Genomic DNA, 23948 nt, shown 5'->3' on the forward strand with positions numbered 1-23948 from the left:
TGTGTGTGTATTTAGAAAAATGAGCCACTGACCAGGTCTGGGACTAAGGCTGGGTCTAGCTGCCTCGATTCTGCTTACAAAGGTAGCGTCGAAAGCAAGGGCCCAGCTGGAACCTCGTGACCCAGTGGACAGGGCGTCTGAGTGATTTTGTCTTTTCCAAACCCCTTGTCCCAGTAGCTTCTGCCGAGAGCAGGAGTGAAAGGATCCCTTTTGTGTTTCCCTCCCCATTTCCATTTTATGAGCCGGTGTCGGGTCAGAAGCCTTTTGTCTGGGCAGTGAAAAACTGCGGGACAAGGCACTGAGCGGCCCGGACATCCTAAATAAGCTTCTCCTACGTCTCCCTGTGTGACTGAAAATGGGAACAAGTCAGTCTAAACAAGTTCCCATCCCCCCTAAGGGGACTCCGGCATACTTCATGTACACACACTATTCTCCCGAGGCTTGCAAGTACCTGGATAAGTGGAACTGGTATACTAGGGATGATCATGTGAAGCATTTTCCACAGGAAGGAACATTTGATCAGCATAAAATAGTGCACTTAAGAGGGGCTTTGGAGTCCCATGGATCCAAAACACCATAAAACCACTGGGACATGTACTTCTATTGGTATGATGAAATGTCCAAAAGGCGGACAGAATCTCAAACTACAAGTCTAAAAGACTCTCAAGAAAAATTAAAACAGCAGTTAAAAGCTGTTCGGGAGAAATTGGCTGCTCCCCCAAATTACACGCCGGCCACCGCTCCGCTGTATCCAGCATTGCCCAGGGCGCCCCCACCGCCGGAGCCAGCAGAGGATATCCTTGACCTTTGTTCGAACCCTGCTCTCCTGGGACTCCCACATCAGCAGCAACTGGTTCAACATCAGGCTGCAGCCCAGGTGCAAGAAGCCTTACCTCAACCACCAGATGTTCCCTGTCACAACCTCAAACTTGGAGATTGGGTCTACGTAAAGGTCTATCAACGGAAAAACGCACTTCAACCCAGATGGAAGGGACCTTTCCAGGTACTTCTGACCACTAATTCTGCTGTTCATTGCCAAGGTCACCAAACGTGGACTCACGCCTCGCACTGTAAGAAGGTATCACCTCCATTGGACCCCGTAGCAGCTGAATTCCAACCCAGGTTGGGACCTTTCCCTGAGGCCAAGGACAAAGACCCTCAGGACCTCATTCAGGCAAGTGAGGAGCATCAGGGTGCAAGTGCTAATAACCTCTCCCCTGAACCCAACACCTCAGCCCAGCCGGATTCATCAGTTGAAGAACAAAGATATCATCTCCGTCCTCGAAGAAAGTAAATGCTCCCACTCGGAAGATCAACTCCTCGATCAAGACCAAGAGCCGACGTTCTCAGTCCTTTAGGTAACCTGAGCCCAGAGGATGAAGAAAGACTTAGGCTGCCATCCTGGGTTTGGCTGGTAGTGTTCTTTTTCTTACTGGTGCTGGTTATGTTTGTTGTTGAAATTCTTTGTCCCTCCTGTCTCTAAAAATGGCACTGATATCCTGATACATCACACTTGGGTATCTTAGTATCACCCAAGCGGGGTGGGAGAAAAATTTGTACTTGCAGATCTCCCTTACGGTGGCTCAAGCTGGAAATAAAAGTGACTGCTGGATATGCTCTCGCAGCCCAGCGCACCTGCACCAAGGAATCCCAATGATCTGAGTGCCAATATCCCTCCAGGAATGGGGAAAAATAAACAGCGGCTTCATTAGACACTACTCATTAGCTGCCCATCGGTCCGCTCCTAAGGAAAGGAGGGCCGCCCCTGCTAACTGGATAATCTCCCCAAGAGTAGAGGCGCCTTTCTGTTACAGATCCAACAACACCGGAGCTTATAATAAAGCCACACCTGTAGGACACTACCCTCATTGCCTAACTACTCTAGATTATAGCCCTAGTAGCACCAGTGGAATCCTGTTGGGTAAAGTACCCTCTCTCAATTGTACAGGATTCATGGTCTACAACTTTTCTAAGGAACCTCATGTTGCTGTCATTGCAAACAGATCGGAATTTGACATTCACTCCAATTTTACTTCTTGTAATATATCTCGGTCCAGCAGGATAGCAGCCGAACGTGGTCCATCCTATACGATGCATATCAATCGAAAGTGCTGGATATGGCACAACACCTGTCCAGATTTTAGTACCCTTTCTGCTCTGGGGACTGGAATTAGAAAAAAATAAATGCCTTAAACTTTGATCATTTGAGTTATAAGATGACATAACTGCTTTGTGGAGAATTGCTGGCTCTGTACAGTAGAACAGATAAGGGAAAGTGTTTGTTCTTTATAACTCCTCTACAACTGCTTCCCTCACCGCAGCCTTGAAGATAGCAAAAAGTATGTACAACTCTGATTTCCAGGTGCAAGAAGGAGGTTTGTGAACTAACCTCGCCTTCCCCATAAGTTCCCATCCTGATTACAGCAAAGAAGTAATGAAGTAATGTCATAGCCGCTTTTCATGCTAATTTCACTATATGATCACATGAGTTGTAAGCGACTGTTAAAAAGTATATAAGTCTCCTGATTTTGCTCTTGGGGGAGAACCCCTTCCAGGTGCTTGGGAAATCCATGTCACTTTGGAATCCCCCCTACAGCTGTAGTTTCTTTGGAATAAAAGCTTCTGCTGACCTGACCCAAAAGTATGCTGTGTGTGTTTCCACGACACAGTGGTATCCTAGCACAGAAGTACAGAGGGGTGAGGATGCTGCACGAGCAGGGCAGTGCAGGACTCCAACTCCCATCATGACCCAGTCAGATTTGAATAATTCTCAGAATCTGCTGAATCCCTATTGTCAACTCTCTCAGGTGGGACACGTGAAGAAGACGAGGAGAAGACTAGCCCCAAAGGCTGCTGGATAGATTCTTGTTTGATCTGTTCCATTACATCCATCCGTACGGCCACAGACTGATGTCAACAAAAGAAGTAACCAAAGCAGAGGTTCAATCTCAAGTGTTTGAAAAACCCTGCTAAGAGACATCCCCCCCAGCAGCGCCTCCGAGAGAATCGTGCCAACTGCCCTGATGCGCTTGACCCTAGTGATAGTGGATACATTATGTTGCAAATAATGTATCGCAATAGTTATATCATATGCCATGAAGTCATCAAAAAATTACTGGATGCACTTGTGATTGGCTTGCTGAGTTTTAGGTCCTTGTTAAGTGACCACCTTTCCTGTGAGTTTTTCAACCTTCTGACTCTTATACAATATGAGTTAGTGACCATGGACCCCTGCAAAACCAGGAAGCTGTTTATGTATCACCTGCCAGGAAAAGAGAAAACAACTGTGACCCTGAAGATCATTGAGAAGTTAAGGAATGTGTTTCTGTGAGAAATGGAGGAAATTCTCTACATTTGTGAGAATCAGCCCCTGAGAGAATTGGTGATGTAAGCATTACAGATGTCCCTCCAAACTTCTTTAGATACTTTTTCTCCTCAATTCTGAGTTTTTATTCTCCATTTAGCATGAAAAAAAGCCCCTTGTCTTGGAACCAAGTATGAGGGTTGTGGGGAGCCAAGTGACTGCTGCAGCTTGGGGACACAAACTGGATCCACCCTGTACACTGATCCTACCCCAACTGTCCAACCACATGGGGCTAAAAGGTTGGACATGACTTATCTAACCCATTTTTGTCCTTAAGTTACTCTCATCCACAAGGTCTCTGGCCAACAACCAAGTGCCTCGACATTCAATACAGAAGGTTTGTCTCTGCAACCAGAGATGAAGGTGTCTCTACAGGGATTTATGGCTCAAATGCCTCTTTCAAGCTGTCACACGACATTGTTTTCTGAATTGTATGAATGTAATTAAAGAAATAAAATTAGTTACAGTGCACAGCAGTGGCTGTCTCTCTCTTCATCAGAGATCACTGAACTGAGCTCCCGCTGCTGGGCTTATACAGTACATGCTGCTGAGAACTGCAGCCAAGGACTAGCATGCCTGTTCCACTGATGTGAACTTCAGGTGCATGAACTGCTGCTCAAACAGCACAGAGATCAAATAAGTTGAGCACATCTGATCTGTGTGAATAGCAATGCTAGGGAGGGTTAGATTTGTGTTTACTTCATCAGCTTGTGAAACACCAGAAGTTGGGCTCTGTATTTAATGTCTGTTTTAGCAAGACTGCTACAATGAATGGAGAAGCTGACAAATAAGGATTTGTTGCATCGGGGCTCGTCCAGCCGTACGAACAGCCTCCCACTCCTCCAAAGCTGCTGCCTGATGGTAGAGGCCTGACTCACAGTGCTGAAGGCTAAATGTGCTACTGTATTCAGTGACCTGTTCTCTTCCTGAATGGCAGCCACAGATTTAAGACCCACTGCACCCATGATTCAGTTGCATAATACATTTTCCCCCTTCTGATTCGGTCATGACAGCTTATGCCCAGCTTGCCCTCCCCAGGCAAGAGGCAGAATGAATTTATTCATTCTCTGGTGCCTGACCCTTTTAATATTAGAATACTACCTTGTGAGTGCCTGTGGTGAAGGGCAGGACTATGCAGAGTAGCAGAGTGCTTCCTCTTGGCCTAACTGCAATTAAGATGTCACCGATACTTAAAGCAAGACATGCTCTGGAGAATACACAAATAGGATGGCGCAGGCTATAAAGACGGAGCTTGTAATGAAATTCAATTGAGTTGGGAACAAGAGGGCACCATGAAAGCCCTTTAGAAGAGGAACTGGTGTATTTTATAATGCTCTCGGACACCTAAGGAACTGACAGGGCTCTTCAATCCTCCTCCCCTGCTTCCCAGTGAGAGAAATAGTCCTATCGATCTACAATGGGAATCTAAGTTGTGTGGTAGCATTCTTTACTAAAGGAAGAACCTGGCTGTGAACTGGCACAGAAGTAACAATGGCTGCTGAGGGTCCCAGTAATCTATGAATCTCTTCAGGTCCCAGTAGCGGGCACTCAGCACAAAGGGAATGAATACCCAAGGTTTTGCCAACTGCTGAGACCACAAATGTTTTTTGTTACTGTACAGCATTTGAAATGGAAGAAAGAGTACATTCCTTCCCAAACTGTCTAACCCTCTGCCAAGGAGGTCCACAGCACCCATCTGCCTGGAGGACACTTGGGGTACATTCACTGGGGGGCCCAGGTCAAGGTTCAGAAGATCACCCACAAGGTCACCTTGAGATGGGATAACCTGAGGCTGCTCCAAGTTGGTAGTGCCAGTGGTTCCCACAGGGCTGTCTCCTGCGTCAGTGCTGTGGGCAGACAGAAAAATAAATAAGGGAGAATATTTAGTCACTTTTGTTGCAGCCTTTGGAGCTCCAGAGAAGAGAAACTGCAGAACAAAGACCCATGAATGACAGCCAAAAGTACAAATGACCCACACACAGCGACGTGGTACAGCTCCAAGCAATGGTGTTTTGTTTGTTTGGTGACTGACCAAAACACATGATTTATAATCACCAGTTGGAGGCAACAAGTAATGGGAATTGGTGGTTAGTGTTTATTGCTTAAGGTGTCCCTGGGTTAGCCGAATTATCTCCTTAGCCAACACACATGGGACATACCAAGTTATTCAACTGTCTTTTCTTCCTTCTAGCAATCGCAACAGTCTGAAGCTTCAGACACAAGGCACAAATGGGAAAAGGACAAATTTCTTTCTCTAGAAATTAGCTTTCTTGCTAAAGCATGAAATATAACTTGCCCTATGCCAGCATCTAACTTTCATTTGTTGTGAAGTATTCTAGACCTTTTTTTAAACCCAGCTAGCATTATTTCAACGTAAGGTAGTAGGACACACACACACACAAGATGCACACATGCACGACGGGTGGACTGCAAATGCCATAGTGGCCACTCAAATTCCTGTGCATCATTACAATATTTTTATATTCAGAGAAGCTATACAATTTTGGATTCACTTTATGCTTCTCCTACCCCCACACTCCCAACTGTCTGCAGTAAGGGAGCAAGTTATTTTCACGCAGTATTACTGAACATGCATCAGGGGTTTGTAAGGAAGTTCTCCTGGAATTAATATTCTGATAAGGTGTTTTAAAATGGGAACATTCCTGTAGGGATCCCACCCTACTAATTTGTGAGTAGCCTTGATCCTCCTTCCTGATACTGCCACGATTTGTCTGAAGATACCTTTGGAAACTGCATACGTGCTGTTGGTCACTTTGGTGAATGAAGAAAAGGATATAAGAAAAAGATTAATGGAATGAAATTTAGTCCCTTAATAGTGTTAATGCTGACTTTTTTTCATGCTTCCACCTTTAGTAGCAGGGCTTTTACATACTGAATATGCTGAAATGCTCACTTGGAAGCAATTTCCCTGATCTAGCTCAATCCCCATTAAGAGCAAAACGTGTGACCTGGATGATTTTTATGAACAATGGACATGAGTAAAATTGTATTACAGCAATGCCAAAGGGTCAAACCCCTTCCTTCAGTCTCCTTCCTCCTGCATACGATGACACTTTAATGTTCCACCTCTCCTTTACTCATACGCCCTTTCTCTTCTCTAATGGAGATGCACAATCACTTTTCTTCAAAGACTGTGTGTGTGTTTTTCGTTTTTTGTTTTATTTTTTTTTTAAACTGTAGCGGCCCCCAAAGCCAATGAGAAATCTGCATGACAGCTTTCAAAAGAATAAAAAGAATCATGAATGGCCATATATTAAGAATACAGACATGCTATCATGTTTCCCTTCTTTTATTGCCCTGGGAGAACAATGAACGGGAGAATGTTTCAATCCCTGTTCACCAGCAGATCTTCTCTTGAATTAATATATTTGGGCTTTCCCAGAACATCAGCACAGCTCCCAGAATCCTTAAGCCAAAGTTAAATCGGTCGCCTCTCTAAATTCCCCAGCTTTGGCTGCTCCCAGAACACCAGCAGCAAAAACTTGTTGGAAGACAAGTAGCTGCTGGTGGCTGCAAACCAAGGACTGAGATTTAAAAATCCTAAGAGAAGAGCAAGCATGGTATTTAAAGATAATATCACTCTAAAGAAAAATCCACCCAAGCAAAAAAAGGGTCTGACCTTCCACTGCTGATATGCAAAACGCTGGCTTTCAACCTACTCCCCTGACTCTTGGGATTTCATCACAGAACCCCAAAAAGGTACCACTAATTCATGACAACTGGTGTGCCTGAATGGAAAGAGCAGAGCACCTGGAAGCAGCTCATGTGGCTGAGCAGCCCATGTGGCTGAGAACTGCTTATCAGCTGAGAACTGGAGCAGTTAGAGGCCAATATATTACCTTTAGAGGACAATGCATAGGAGAAAGTTCACACTGCCAACACAACTATGAGTAATTTCTTGCAGGATTATGCCCACAAGTTCAACACTTAACCCTTCCATTTTAATTATACCATTCGTATGGTGGGGGGGGCAGGGGGGGGGAAGGGGTGGAATCAATAATTTAAGCAAGCACTTATCCCAAGAATCTGCCCCCGAAAAGTTTCATCTCCTCAGAACAAAAGAAATCAAGATCCCACCCAAGTTTTTTTTTTTAAATCACTGTCTTCCACTGGCAGTTTTAGCTTGATCCAAGTGAACAGGCGTGCAAGTATTGCTGGCATCCGGAAGATGCAAGTCAATTTCCTTGCGCAGAGCAAGAGGACACGCAATGAGTGATTTCAGTCTCCCCACAACACTGCCCCTGAGGAGTAGTATTGTGAATATGAAATTGAAAGCCATAATTGGGCTTACTGCAATACTGCTGCAAAGAAGGCTCTCCCCTGAAGCCTGATCAACATGTCTTTTTATCAGGCAGTAAGGCTGATAATCACAATAATGACATCTCTTTATTAAGCTGAGCTCACGTAGAAGACATCTAATTTGCCAATGAATAGCACCATTTGCCTTTAATTTACAAAGAGCACAGGAGCACAGCACTGAAAGTTAATACTCTCTCCAAAGTACTGTTTGCTGTTCCCCTGGTTGCTTCTTCATATTGTTGCAGATTGAGGTATAGAGGATATTGGCCCAGCTAACAGATGATTAAGTAACATGTGATATTAGAGCAGTGCAGTGATATAAGCAATAGCTATACGGTACTTGGAAAATCAAAGGGAGTCCGTTGGCTATCTGGACAGCATCTGCCAGTGTTGAATCCCTAAGCTCTGTGCTCTAGAAGTGGTGAAGAACTCATCTGAGCTAGTAAAAACCTGAGATACCAGCTTTGACCTGAAATAACAATGAACAGGAGAGCTAGTTGGCCAAGCCTGAGATGGAGATTTGGTCTCACCTTTGGCCTGAGCTAGCCCATTCTGCTCTTGGCCCCTGAGCAGGACACAGTTCTTCTGTTTCCATTGCACTACGCTGCAGAAGCCCCAGAAGTCCTGAGCGTAACTTGAGGTTGCAGGCCTTTGGTCAATGCAGCCAGACTACGTTTCAGACAGAGGAAAAGCTACTAAACTTCATAATGCTCCAAAGCCATGGAAAGTGTTTTAGCCATCACGAGTATTTGTATCTATGGAAGAGAGATATGAGGAGACAGCAAAGGCACAACTGTCTATACCGATTTGCAAGAGGATAGCAAAACAATCAAACAAACAATAAACCAACAGTGGTTCAAGAACGACTTCCCAGGGTTTCTGGTACACATTACATTGACACTATACCTTCAACTGGAAAAAGAGCTGCAACTGTAACTGATGCGCTTAGCAAGTAGTATAACTCACCTGAAGAAGGAACCAGGGAACGGAATGAAATACTGTAACATGGGGCTGTCCAACTTCTAAGCCACTGAAAGCCACACCAATGGGGGCTGCACACTGTGCGGGCTACAGCAGCAGGCAAGCCACGGATGGACAACTGGGCTGCACAGGCATGCACCACGAGGCCCCCAACTGCTCTGTGCATCCCTCCCCCAAGCTGCTACACCGTAGAGGCACAATTCCTTTATATATTGCTGCAACACATGCACTCATGGGCACTTCCCCAGCATCACTGCACCAAAAGCCACCTCACATACCACAGGGAATAGACAAAAGTAGATTTTTTTTTTCTCCTCACCTCTTTCTCCTACTCTGTCTTCAGTGAGGTTGTTATCTAGGCTGGATGATTTGGGCTAGCATGGGTACCCTACCACATGCTACAATCTCACCTCCATTTTGTTCTGGAGATCTCTCCTGACACACATTAAGCCCTCAAATTAGAGATGGCTAGAAATACATGCTTACTCTCATGCTAAAGTGAAAAATAACAGTATCTCTACCTCTGAATCAGAGGTCAGAGCACTAAAACACTAAAGGGCCTATTGCTATGCAACTTGCATTGCATTATTATTCATAGAAATATGCAATAAGCCAGACTGAATTAAGGTTTGTGACAAACAAGAGGGGGAAAAATGGCACCCTAGGATCAGAATAGGCTCTTAAGTGTTTTGTGACTCAGCAGAGTAGGTTTTAATGCCTGGCACATTTCTTTTGCAGGCTCTCTCTATAAAGATACACTGTATCCTAGACCCAACCAAGCATAAAGTTCAGGGACTGCCTAATGGCATCTTTGTCTTTGCTGCTATGCAGGCTCCAAACCCAACTTTTCCCCCGTTCTTTGATGGCGTTAACAGTGGCTCCACACATCAAGGTGACCATGCCTGTGACCTTTCTTAAAGCAAAGCAGACCAGATGATGGCAGTTTAAAACATTTTGGAAAAAGAACAAACTCTCTGAAAGCTGGAAGGGATTTTATATTAATTGTACAATGCAGCAGGTCTTTGGAAGAGAGGGTGCAAAGGGCACTGGACGACTAGCCCCAGTGAATGCAAGAGAGCTAAGCTGAGGCCTCCGCTGTTCCTGTCAGAGGAAAATCCTCTCTAACAATCTGGAGTTGCAGGACTTCAGGCTGTCAGTTCAAATCTGGTTCAGATTCACAGGGATCCAAGGTCAGGGGATCTCTGCTCAGCAGCCCATGCAAGCTGGTCTAAATCCAGCATTAAAAATGTCCAACAACATTGCCACTTTTGTTGGCAGCCTGGGAGCAAAAGAAAGCCTTGTTCTTTTGATTTCATAACACTGCTAGTGTTCACAGGGTTCAGGTGCAGGTGTGCAGGTGCTTCACAGGGCTCAGGGAGTCCATCTCACCCAAACACCCTTGGGAAGCCCACGGTGGCTCCGGTTTGCAGCCCCTTCCTCGGGAGTCAGCTCCTCAGCTCTGCTCAGCAGCCAGGTGCCTCCTACATGGGGAAGAGAAAATCCAGATCAGGCCCCACCCGGCTGCCAAGAGACAAACTCGGCTATTCCTTTTGCTGGGATGGGCCTATGAGGAGGACTGCACTTGGCACTTGCCTATCCTCACCTGAACAAGTTCTTCCTACCATGACCCCAAGTGCTGGGGGTGAGGCAGTGCCAGGTCCCTGTGCCAGCCTAATCTTTCCTACTCGGGGCAGTTCTGAGCCAGACTCTCAAGGTTTCTGGCCCAGCTCTCAGCCCTATCACCTAACACCCTGCTGGCAGAAACAGGTGGGCCATGTATGCTTGGACAGTGTCTGAATGGCTTCACGTTGTAATAGGCTGAAGTTGAGACCAGAATGATCTGCTAAAAGGACAAATGATGCTTTTGAACGGCTTTTCTTTCCCACCATGCTAGTGAGTCCAGGGGGAGATTAGGCTGGGTAGGGGTGTACTGCTCAATTCTGGTGCAAATGATGGGGTATCCCCTTCTCGGCACAACACAAACACTTCTGAATCCCACTAACTCCATGGAGCCACTTCATGCAGCCTGACACCAGGAGTAGACATGTCCTAGGCTCCAGCTCAACCCAACCAGGAGACATCAGGGACAACCCCAGCCTCTCATCCAAGAGCCACGGCTACACAGAGCTTCTTCAGCACACCATGCAGATTTCCATGGGGGGCTACAAATCCCATCCTGCCCTGGGAAAGGATGCTTTGATAGTAACTCTCATTGCAACTTAAGCAACCGTCCCATCCAGTGGGAGGATGATCCCATGGCAGAGATGAGTGCACAGGTTGGCAGGTACTGCATTCAAAACCAATAAACTGCAGGGACTGGAAAGAGAGAGATACCCGCAGTGACAGTGTCATGTCTTGTGAGAGCCTCGTGGTCCAAAACAGCATCCTGCTTGTGGACTTTGGGCTACTCAAAGATTTGAGGGAGAAAGAGATCTGGGGGAGACATTAATGGTAAAAAGTAGCTTGCAAGAGAATCCCTGAACTGTTGTAGCAAAGGCAGCCAACGGTCATCTTGTAATAGCGAAGTGCTTGATGCAGATACACTTAGGGGCGCAGGAAAGGAGTTTGCACTTTCAGCTGCTCATGTACTACTAGGTGAAACCCAGTCACATCCGGAAATCCAGGTGGCCAACCTTATGGAGAAATAGCTAGGTTTCATGAGGTATTGAAGGGAAAAGAAGTCCTCAAGAAGTGACAGAGCTGGATTTGAACCATATTTTATGCAGAAAAGACAAGAGCTGTACAAAGGGGAGCAGTCAGAGAAGCAGCACTGCCTTACTGGCATGACGAACTGAATCGTATTGTGAATGAGCAAAGAATTGCTAATCTGGCAAACATTTACCATGTATAGACATATGACTCCGATGCTTAAGTCACTGCTGTTAGTACTAGAGAAGAGGATTAACACACGGTCTGCAACAGGTCTCTCGTGCCGGAAAGGCGTATTTTGAGAAGTGACTGAAAGGAGAATGACCCAAAGGGTATTTGCATCCATTGACACTGTAAAGTCAAGGTGGATTTCCACAGGACAGTGCAGAATGAATTAGGGGAGCAGTAATTAACTGGAAAGAACAAAACAATCAAATCAGTATACCTAGCCTGTGGAAGATCCTGAAACATTAGGAGGCTAACAGGATGGGAATTACTTTATTTCATCGAGAAAATGAACAGGACGAAGAGACTGGGGCTGAAAGGTGACTAGTAGAATATCACATCTCTTGTTGAGAGACAGAGACGGGGTAGTAAATGCCAATGTTTCCACAACTGGAGAAGAGCGACTCAGTCGTAGCCACTCCTTGGAAGAGGTAAGGAAAACGTTAGCGCAGCCAGAATCAAGAGGACCACCAATACGAGTGATAACCAGCAGGTTTGGAGAAGCGGGCAAAAATCCTCTAACATTTTCAAGATAATTGCAGGAAGAAACCAAAGACCTCTTTGGTCTGTGCTTAGCTAGAAAAAGCACTTGCATACTTCCCTAAGGAAATCTCTGGAGGACACGGAGGGAAAAGAAAGCCCCAGGAAAGCAAACTGAGCCAGGAGAAGGTCGGTTCCTCAACCCTGCACACGAGACACAACAAGCTCCTCTATGACAGATATTCTGGAAATGAAACCTGGTTTTCACTACGCCCTGCACCAAGCCCAAGTCTTTCTATAATAGCGATGGGTGTGTGACACGCAGGTGCACTATAGGAGGAGGACAAGACGACTTGTGAGAATGGGAGAGTGGGCTTGAACAGCTGTTAGTGAATTTGTAGGCACAGTGAATCGGAGATGGTACGAACAGGCTGAGAAGTCAAAAGGAGATCCTTGGCCAAGAAAGTGCTGACTGTGACACCAGGAGCTCCAGGAATGGGGAAGACTCCAGGGAAGGCGGCTGGATCGGGGAAGGAGGAGATTTCAGCACGAAATGCCAGAGAGGTCCGCTCACTGACAGAGCAGTGCGGGGCGGGGAAGAGGATTCAAACCACCTGCCAAAAGCTCATGAGTACAAGACTGTTGAAAACCAGGGAGAAGACGACAGCAATTCAGAGCTCACCTGGCTGCGGGGAGAGGCAAGAGCCAGAGCTTTACCCAGGGAAATGAGGGCTTGGTAGTTCCTCAGCACCTGGTCCCAGTAAAGCCCCTCGTCTTCCTCTTCCAGCAGCTCCCACTCCTCCCGTGTGAAATACACTGCCACGTCCTCAAACACCTCCCGGAGCTGCAGGCACAAGCGTTACAGCATCAGTGTCTCCTGCCCCAGATGCCCCCAGCCCCCATGGCCCTGTCTGCACTCGCTCTACTACAAGTATTTGCAGCTTAGCCATTGATGCAGATGTGAACATAGGAGCTCGTGTGTCAGCCTCAGCCCAGCTCAACATGCTTCATTTCCTTGGCCCTTGGAGACAGCCCAAGCAGCACAGTTAGAGGCAGGGAACCAGCTCCAGGGACTCTGACCAGGCCTTCCCATGCCAGCACCCCTGGCTCTCTGCACCCCGGAGCACGCTCCTGCTAATGCAACTGGGGGCGTCTGCAACTCTGTCACCACAGGCTGCTCACTCTTCAGGTCTCTCCGCTCCCCAAACTCTTGACAGTGTGCGGGCCGGGAGTGATCCGGGGCCCTTTTTTCGCGCCGCAGGCTGTGGCCAGCAGCCCGGGCACGCTGGGTCGGAGAAAACAAGAGACACGCTAGAATTAGGCATGGACGCTTAGTGGTTGATTCAAGATTGTTTACTTACACCAAAGATGGTCGCGGTGTAGGCTGGACAGTTTCCCAGGCACAGCTCTGCTTAAATCCTCGTTTGAGGACTACGACAGGCTCGGGTCTCTCCCACAGAGTTGTCGAGGCTCCGTGGATCCTTTTGCGCGCAGGGAAAGGGATACGTCGAGGATTGCGCTCGGCGACGGGGAGAGGCTGATCAGACCTCTGTTGCCTGCTTGAAATGCGCTGGGTCCGATAGGCTCCGCAGCGCTTAGAGATCTTCACACAGCGTGAAGCCTCCTCCTCCTGGTGTTCGTGGAGTCCTCCAATTTGGGCAGAAACCACTCAAGCTTTTTATACGGCTAGCAAGCCAATCACTAGCCGCCACGTGTGAATAATTTAACGCAAGCCAATAATGGGGCTCGAATTAGAATACAAATGGCGGGAACTCTTTGCACCGTGCATTTCTGTGCTGCAAAGAAGAAACGCACCCTGCAAATAAAGCTACAATTTGGCGGGAAAATAATTCAGTGGCGCCAAAGCACACACAAAAACAAAAATCACACCCTTGGGTTGTGACAGACAGCACCCCTGGCTCCTCCTGGGCTCTGCCCCAGCTGCACTCCTACCCCCACCCCCACCTGGAGCTGGTGCCCTGCTCACCTCCATGCTCTCCCCCTGCTTTGCAGGCCTGCCCTGCCCCTTCTGCAGCTGGCCCGGCCCCGGTGTCAGGGAGCCGCTCTGTCCCCATCTCCGTCTGGAGGGTCTCTGCAGCTCCAGACTTACAGGCCCTTCCTCGGGAGGCTGCCGATCCGCTCTGCTCAGGGTCCCGGCACCTGCGGGTGGGAAGAGAGTGCACAGGTTAGCCCTGGGGCGGTGGCACGGGGAAAGCGCTGCTAGTCTCCTGGACTGGCCTGGGATGAAGGCAGCTGGAGGCTCCAGTGTGTGGAAGAGGGGCGAGAAAGGAAACTCATCATCCCACAGCTCTTGCTAACAGACTGCCAGAGGCACCAGGCTGGAGATGAGCCCCAAGACCCGTCGCAGCGCTGGTGGTGATCACAGCACCGTGTCAGAGCTGGCAGGGACATCGCTCCTGGGAAAGAAGGTGGAGCGATGCTGGTGCTGTGCATCATCCACATTTTCAGGGGCAAAGAGGGGAAATGCACAGTACGGTCATGTGAAACGCTTCCAGGGGCACCGGGAGAACAATAAACCACCGACCCGTTGGCGCACGGACCCACTGACCTGTTCTCACAGGGATTTGTCCACTGAGGGAGGGGGCCTCTGGCAAGGGGAGACCTACGGCTGCAACTCACTGAGGGATCTCACTTCCCCATCACCTGCACCAGCCTCAGCTGACCCGCGACAAGCAGGCCTGCACCAGCCGCTTATTCATTGATATTATAATTAAAACACTGATCGTTAGAGCAGCAATTAGATCACTGATTGTTACTGTGGCAGCATAACAAGACCCAACAGCCATAAAGCATCTTTCTTTGGGGACCTGACCTATACCCAGTAGCCAACAGTAATAAGAGGGGGCTGGGGGTTACAGATGCTCTTTGGGTGTCGAGCCCATATTAACCATATACATCAACAACGCTGGTAAGGACCTGGCTCCGAGTTGGGCGAGGGCTTCTCTTTGGCGACACGAGGCAGCTCGTCCTCGGGCCCTGGGGTTTCTCTCTCTCCTGCCTCCCCCAGAGGCCTGTCCCCACGATGGGCCTTTGGCTGCTGCCCAGGAACCACCAGGCTCCGGCAGGGCCCAGTGGGCTGCATCTTGTCTGAGGACACCTCCTCCACCTTCACATGCACGGTGACCTGGGGATGAGATAAACGTGTCACTGGGGAGCTGGATCTGGGAGGGAACAGCCCCCAGACACGTGGAGGTGCAGATGGCACCAAACAAGCGCTCTCACCTGGAACTTCTCGTCCTCCGCCTGCGCCAGCTGAAACCCCTCAGCCAGGGCCACGGCCTGGGCGCAGGTCTCCACGTGGCACCTGCACACCCAGCTCTGCATCTCCTGGGGCAGGATGGCCAGGAACTGCTCCAGCACCACCAGCTCCGGGAGCTGCTCCTTGCTGCGGCGCTGCGGCTCCAGCCAGCGCAGGCAGAGCTCCCGCAGGCGGCTGCAAATCCTCCGTGGGCCCTCAGCTTCCCGGAAGTGCAGGCCACGGAAGAGCGGGCACCAGGGCTCTGGGGTGGGAGCTCATCCCGCGGTGCCAGCTGTGGGGTCGCGGAGGGCAGCTCGGCCTCACAAGGGGGCTGCATGGCCTGCATCGCGTCCTGCCCCCAAGGCTCTTGGTGCTGGACCCGCTCCTCCTGCAGCTGCTGTTTTACTGGCTGTGGTGCCGACCACCTCGGGGACTGCTGCCCCCAGTCCCGGTCTGCACGACATGAGGGACTGCTGCATCCTCAGCTCCTGTCTGCAGATCTACTGCCACGGGCTCCAGCGCAGCAGCCACGTCTCCCCAGGAGGGATCTCACCTAGACGGGGGCCTGGGCTCTCGCTGTCCCTGCACGGCGCCCGTTGGCAGTGTCCGGTGCGCAGGGCACCTGTGGGAAAGGTGACAGCACAAATCAGAGCATGGATCGGAGACCCGGGACTGGGACCCTGCCCCAGCCTGAGGTCTGCCCGGCCCCAACACCGCCAACTGCCCCCACTCCCAGCAGTCTCAGAGCCGTCCTCCCTTCCCCACAGCCCTAACACCGGCTCCCAGGACTGGACTAGCTGCAGAAAGGGTGCAAGCCCAGCTCCCTGCCCGTCCCTGCAGGACAGGTGACCACCCATCCCTAACTGAGCGGGACTGTCGCTGTGTGGAGACCTCAAGCCCTGTCCCAGGACGCACAAGCCCAGGGCAGCACGTCTCCCAGACTCGCAATTCTGGAGGGGTCGGGGGCCTGCGGGTGGGCAGCGGCCAGGCCGGCAAGGGGGTGCCGCGGGTGGATTCGGGGCCACCAGGGCACATGCAGGATGCTGGGATGCCCAGAGAGCAGCTCCCTGCTGCAGGCAAGCGCACCCGACCTGCCCACGTGGCCACGGCTTCCCGGGTGGGCAGGGCCTCCTGGCCCTTCCCAGGGTGCTTTGCAGTAGCGAAGGGGCAAGGTCATTCTTCTTCCTTGCCCTTCCCCACAGTCTCCAATGGCAGAGCAGCCCGCTTGTATCACATATACATATGCAAATCTTGCCCATGCGATGATTGGAGGAATGGGCAGAGCCCTGTGTCCGCCAGTGCCTGGGTCTCGGCTGGACCTCCCTGGCTCCCACCTGCCCGCCGCGCAGCGCCGCTGCGATCCTCCCCGTGACAGGGTCATGAGCCTGCCCGCTCCTGCCGGCGGCGCCTCCCGCCGGGACCCTGCAGCCGGCTGGGCTCTGGGGAGCTGGTGCCGGCCACGGGGCACGGCTGCTTGTGGCGGGTGTGCATCCTTGTCCTGGGAGTAGCCCAGGCTCCAGAGGCTGGTCCTACCGTGGCGTGGCGTGGCGTGGCGTGGCGTGGTGTGGCATGGCGTGGGTCACTGCTCCCTGCACCAAGACAACATGATGATACAAGTCCTTCTTGATGTTCACAAAGCCATCGCTCCTCACAGGACCCATGTCACAGACTCTCACGTGCCCCTGCTTCCACTCAACCATTGTGCCCAGCGAGGAATGAACCCTTGAGAATAATGATCCAGGTGCAGGAAGGATCACATCTGCTTTTTGGTTTTGGGTTGTGCAAAATCTCGCATAGCCTGGATTTTGTCTGCCAAAGGCTTGGTGGTCCCATGCCCTCCTAGGACTCCCAGGTACTTGGATTCCCGTCTTCCTCCTGCACCTTTTCTTGACTTGGCCGCCAGCCCAAGCTCCCTCAGTTGTTGAAGTCCAGCCGTCAACGCTCTCAGATGCTGATCCCAAGTTCTGGTGCATCTGACAACATCGTCTGTGTATGCCGACGCGTACCTTACACATAAGGCCAAAGCTCGGTTCATCGGTCTTTGGAAGGGGCGGCCGCCCCGTGCAGAGTGAAGGGCATTCTGCGAAATTCATATCAGCCCCAGGGGGTCCCAGAAGCAGTTTTGGCGTGCTCTTTTGTGGCCGTGGCCACTGCACTCCTGCCTCTCCTGCTACCGCTGTGCTCTCTAACAACCCGGGGCATGCGTCGTTCATGCCATGAACACAGATGCGTGCATGCACACACGTGAAGACACACATGCAGATGGTCGTGCACTCTATTCATTCTCTGCACATGGACACAAAGACAAATACACTTAATTGGCCATAAACCCAGACACACGCATGGACACACAGATGCACACACGCAGGCGTGCAGCTATTATGGGTCAGGCCCAAGCCACAGGCTCTTCACTTCCCCCATAACTCTTGTCCATTACTTTTGTTCTGGCTGTATTATGATATATTTAACATATTTTAGTGACGCTCAATTTTATACATTTGTACAAGTCAACTGAACATTGAAATCCATTATAGATTAAAATGGAAATTATCCTCCTCAGTCATTCATTTAAGAAATTAGGGAGGTTAGTTTCCTTCCTTTCCTAAGAGCTCACCTTACAGAAATGTTTCTCTGTTTCGGTTTACATGTAGCCTTCATTAAAATGATACCATCAACTGAATAATACTATTTTATATAATTGATATAATTATAATTTTTGCTAAAACTATATGATGAGACTATCTATTCTACCAGGTTGCACAAAATTAAAACAGAACGTAGCATATCCTGATAAAACAGAGATAAAATGAAGCACTGGACAATGACTTACAACATGGAAATGCCATTTGATTGTGGCCTTTAGTCTTTGGGCAAGTAACCCAGAGGGCATAGGACAGGCTCTGGGTCTTAGAGCAAAGCCAAATAATGTTCTCTGCAGTAGTTTTGTATTTTCCACTAATGGAGAAATCCATTTTCCTCTTATTTCTTCAAAGAACGAGCAAGACCACAAATAGTGATTGAACATATTCCTAAGACTGAAAAGCAGTCTAGTAACGGCCTCTCAGGGCACATCCCGAGAAGCGCGGCTGTGCGGTCTGTGGCACTGCAAACACATCTGCAGCACCACACGCTGCACACTCAGGTGTCCTTGCTGCAAGGGCGCACTGCCCGTGCGTGAGCTGCTCTGCGCTTCTTTTCACCCCTGCATATCCAGGGTTCAAAAAAAAAATGTGGAAAAAAAATGTACAGCAGCACACATGTAGGCAGCACGCGCTGCTGAGAAGCGGAGCCCCAGGACCCCAGATAAGGCCCCAGTCTCCCCTACCCAACCCAGGTCACTTGTCGCACGCCAAGCGCGCATGGCACAGGCCTTCCCCAGGGACAAGTAGCTGCCATACTAGATGCACTGCTGCTACTTGTCCCCGGGGATCCAAGTGTCTGCTCTCATCCGGACGCAGCCTCGTTGTTTGTGGCATTGCTGTGGATGGAGAGGTTTCTAGGCCAGCGTGTTTTATTTATCTCAGAAAAGGAAAGTTCAAGGAAGTCTCACTGCCTGCTTATGTGTCTTTAATTCTTAAAACGGTCTTGTTTTAAATATAGGGAAACATGAGGTTACTGATTTTCAGTACATTTCCTAGGCTGTGTGTCTGGAGGAGAATGCAGATGTTATTTAATCATTTACAAACAAGATGGGTTTCTTGGACAAGGAGAGGCTTCTAAAATGAACTTGTTAAGGTGCCTGGTAGGCCTAGAAGATCTATATTTCTTCCAAAAGTTCAGAGTTCTTAATTGAGTTAAGCTGCTGATATTAATACAGCGTCGTGGGACTGAACCGTGGGCTCAGCATTTTATATATCTGCATTACAGCCTCCTCTTCCGTGGGTGGAGAGGGGAAAGGGCTTCCATGTCTGTTTTCCAGTTTCTGCTTCCTCGGTTCATTTATGAACTACTGACAGGGCTTTTACCAGGTTTTGAGCTCCGGGATGTCCTGTTGACAATGCTATGTCTGTGTCCAGCGGGCCAGCCAAATGCTCTCTGCACTAATGCTCGTAGTATGGGGTGTAAGCAGGAGGAACTGAGCCTCCCGATTGCAAGGAAGAACCCAGACGTAGTAGGGCTCACAGAAACCTGGTGGGACCCTACCCGCAACTGGGCGGCGGGCATTCAGGGGTACATCCTGTATAGAAGAGACAGGACAGAGAGGAAAGGTGGGGGGTTGCGCTCTATGTCAAAGAGCACCTCACATCATCAAGGATTAGCTTCGGGTTAGAGGAGGGTCGGGCAGAGACACTATGGGTCAAACTCAAGGGGGGCAAGGCGAAAGGGACCTTGCGGTGGGTGTCTACTACAGACCACCCAGCCAGGGGGAAGAGCTGGACCAGGACTTCTCCAATCAGCTTATGGAGGCGGTTAGGTCAAGGGATGTTATTGTCATGGGTGACCTAAACTACCCAGACATTTGCTGGGAGAAGCAGACAGACAGGTCTGACCGCTCGCGTAGGTCCCTGGCTGTATTACAGGACCTTCCCCTTATCCAGGAGGTGCACAGCCCCACTAGGGGGAACGTCTTGCTGGACCTGGTCCTGGCCACGGGGGATGACCTGGTGAGGGGACTGCAGGTCCTTGACCACCTGGACAATAGTGATCATCACCTCCTGGATTTCATTATCCAACACAGGGCGTCTAGGGCTCACACCAAGGCTAAAGCCCTTGACTTCAGAAGGGCCAACTTCAATGAGCTTCGGAGACTAGTGGAGGAGGCACTGAGGGCCCAGAAGGTGGAGGAGATGGGAGTCCACGAGGGATGGTCGTACCTTAAGGGGACGATCCTCCAGCCCAAAGGGTAACAGTCCCTGATAGAAGCAAGGGGGTAAGAGCGCTCAGAAACCCCCTTGGCTCAGCAAGGGCATTCAGCAGTGCCTGAGGACTAAAAGGGGGCCGCACAACCAGTGCAAGGGAGGAGCTGTCACCAAGGAGGAGTACTCCTCTGCAGCCCGGGAGTGCAGGAGGGCTACTAGGAAGGCCAAGGCAGAGATGGCGCTCAGGCTAGCGTCCAGGATAAAGAACAACAAAAAGTCCTTTTTCAAGTACGTTGGGAGCAAGAAGAGGGCACCAGGCAATGTAGGGCCCCTGGAAGACGCAAATGGTAATCTTGTGGCCACGCCAGACAAGAAAGCTGATATTTTTAACAGTTTCTTTGCCTCTGTTTTCCTGAACAGGGACCGGGACATCCCACCTACCAGAGGTAGGGACAATCTTGGGGATAGCTCTATCAGGCCTTCAGTCAGCGCAGATGTAGTTAGGGATCTTCTGGAAGGGCTAGACATTTTTAAATCTGCAGGTCCAGATGCCCTCCACCCAACGGTGTTGAGGGAGCTGGCAGGGGTCATCGCAGAGCCCTTGGCCCGCCTGTATGAGCATTCGTGGTCATCTGGCCAGGTGCCGGGGATTGGAAACTGGCTCGTGTAGTCCCTATTTTCAAGAAGGGGAGGAAGGAGGACCCAAGTAACTATAGGCCTGTAAGCCTCACCTCGGTGCTTGGGAAGATCTTGGATAGGATCATCAAAGAGCACATTTGTGGGGGGCTGCAGGGGAGATCATGCTCAGGGGCAATCAGCATGGGTTCACCAAAGGCAGGTCCTGCCAGACCAACCTGATTGCCTTTTATGATCAAGTCACTAAATCCTTGGATGATGGTGTTGCTGTGGATGTAGTCTTTCTAGACTTCAGAAGGCCTTTGACACTGCCTCTCACCCCATCCTCATCAATAAATTAAGTGACTACGCTATTGATGCCTACACAGTTGGATGGGTAAAAAAATTGGCTGATGGGGCGCACCCAGAGAGTAATGGTGGACGGGTTGAACTCAACCTGGAGATATGAGAGCAGTGGGGTACCCCAGGGCTCGGTCCTCAGGCCCACACTGTTTAACATCTTCATCAGCGACTTGGATGAGGGGTTGAAAGCACGCTGTCCAAGTTTGCTGTTGACACTAAGATGTGGGGCGAGGTGGGCACACTTGAAGGGAGAGAGAGGCTGCAACTAGATTTAGACAGACTACAAAAGTGGGCAGATGAGAATAGGATGGGGTTCAACATAGACAAATGCAGAGTGCTGCACCTTGGGAGAAGGCATCCACAGCACACATACAGGCCAGCGAGTTCCCTTCTTGAAAGCACAGAGGGAGAAAGGGATCTTGGAGTCATTATTGCCTCCAAGATGAACATGAGCCACCAATGCCAGATCACAGCCAGCAAGGCCAGCCAGACCTTGTCATGCATCCAAAGGTGCATCTCAAGCCAGTCCAGAGAGGCGATCCTCCCCCTCTATGCAACTTTGGTCAGGCCACAGTCGTAGTACTGCATCCAGTACTGGGCGCCGCACTTCAAGAGGGATGTGGCCAGCCTGGAGAGGGTTCAGAGGGGGGCCATCCGCTTGGTGAGAGGGCAGCAGGACAGGCCCTACGAGGAGAGACTGAGGGACCTGAGCCTGTTCAGCCTCAGCAAGAGGAGGCTGAGGGGGGCCTGGTGGCTGCCTACAAGCTCATCAGGGGGGATCAACAGCAAATAGATAGAGCTCTTTTCTCCCCAGCACCACCTGGGGTGACGAGGAACAATGATAAGAAGCTGATGGAGAATAGGTTTAGGTTGGAGATCAGAAGGCAATGTTTTACAGCTAAGGTGGCCAAAATCTGGAACCAACTTCCCAGGGAAGTGGTCCTTGCCCCTACCTTGGGCAAATTCAAGAGGAGGTTGGACGATCACCTCTTCTGGGGTCTTGTGAACCCAGCATCCATTCCTGCCTGTGGCAGAGGATCAGGCAAGATGGTCTGTTCAGGTCCCTCCTGACCCTAGCTACTATGAAACTATGAGCACTCAGGCCTCCAAATTCACAGGCCCTGGGATTCTAAGGTTTAATACCCAAGGACTGCTAGACCCGCAATTAGCAGCTACTTTAATTATTGGCAGGGGTTATCGCGGGGCCCCTGGCATGGCTTTACCAGCACTTGTGGTGCTCTGGCCAGGTGCCGGACGACTGGAAGAGGGCCAATGTGGTCCCCATCGTTAAAAAAGGGAAGAGGGAGGACCTGGACAACTATAGGCCCATTAGTCTTACTTCAGTCCTGGGAAAGCTCTATGAGAAGATTATCAAGGAGCACATCTGTGCTGGGCCAGCAGCGGCGATGATGCTCAAGGGCAACCAGCATGGGTTCATTAGGGGCAGGTCCTGTCAGACCAACCTGAGAGCCTTCTACGATCAAGTCACAAAATCACTGGATGCAGGTGGATGTCATCTTTCTGGACTTCAGGAAGGCCTTTGACACTGTCTCCCACCCCATTCTCATTAAAAAGCTAGGAGACTGTAGCACTGATGCCTACAGTCAAATGGATTGCAAATTGGTTGAGGGGCCGTACCCTGAGAGTGGTGGTGGACGGGTCATATTCGACCAGGAGGGAAGTGGGCAGTGGGGTCCCGCAGGGCTCAGTCCTCAGGCCCGCACTGTTCAATTTCATTATGAGCAACTTGGACAACAGGGTGAAGAGCAGCCTGTTTAAATTCGCAGACGACACCAAGATTGGAGTGAGGTGGGCACGCTAGAAGGGAAGGACAGATTACAGTGGGACCTGGACAGTTTACAGGGGTGGGCAAATTAAACTAGGATGGGATTCAATACTGACAAGTGCAGGGTGCTGCACTGGGGCAGTAGGAACCAGCAGCATACCTATAGACCAGGGAACTCCCTTCTTGATAGCACGCTGGCAGAAAGAGATGTTGGAGTCATTACTGACCCCAAGGTGAACATGGACCGACAATGCGAGAACACGATGAGTATGGCAAATCGTACCTTGTCGTGCATCCACAGATGCATCACAAGCAGGGCCGAGGAGGTGATCCTCCCCCTCCTATGCGACACTGGTCAGGCTGCAGTTGGAGTACTGTGTCCAGTTCTGGGTGCCACGCTTCAGGAGGGATGTGGAGAGCATGGAGAGGGTCCAGAGGAGGGCCACCCACATGGTCTGGGGACAGCAGGGCAGACCCTATGAGGAAAGGCTACGGGACCTGAACCTGTTCAGCCTTTGCAAGAGAAGGCTGAGGGGGGAGCTGGTGGCCATCTATAAACTTACTACGGGGGACCAGCGGGGTTTGGGAGAGACCTTGCTCCCCCGAGCACCTCCCAGAGTAACAAGGAATAACGGCCATAAGTCGCTGGAGAGTAGGTTCAGTTTGGACATCCGAAGGCACCACTTTACTGTCAGGGCGGCTAGGATCTGGAACCAACTTGCAAGGGCAGTGGTGCTGGCTCCTACCCTGGGGGTCTTTAAGAGGAGGCTCGACGTTTACCTGGCTGGGGTCATTTGAGCCCAGTTTTCTCTCCTGCCCAAGGCAGGGGGTCGGACTAGCAGACCTACAAGGTCCCTTCCCACCCTACATGTATGAATCTATGAATTGTAAAGTGGGATTGCTTTATGTGAATTCGATTTATGTGCTGTGCTCCAGGAATGCGCGTACAGGAGAAATTGAAGGAAACCTGTATTTACGGTCTCCTGATACAAGAATTTAGGGCCACCTCATTAAATGATGAGGCAGCAGGTTTGAAACAACCAAAAGGAAGCACTTTTTCACACCTCACTAATTTGTGAAACACATCACCCCCGGATGTTGTGGAGG

This window comes from Alligator mississippiensis, chromosome 16, assembly GCF_030867095.1.
Source record: "Alligator mississippiensis isolate rAllMis1 chromosome 16, rAllMis1, whole genome shotgun sequence".
Classification (NCBI taxonomy): domain Eukaryota; kingdom Metazoa; phylum Chordata; order Crocodylia; family Alligatoridae; genus Alligator; species Alligator mississippiensis.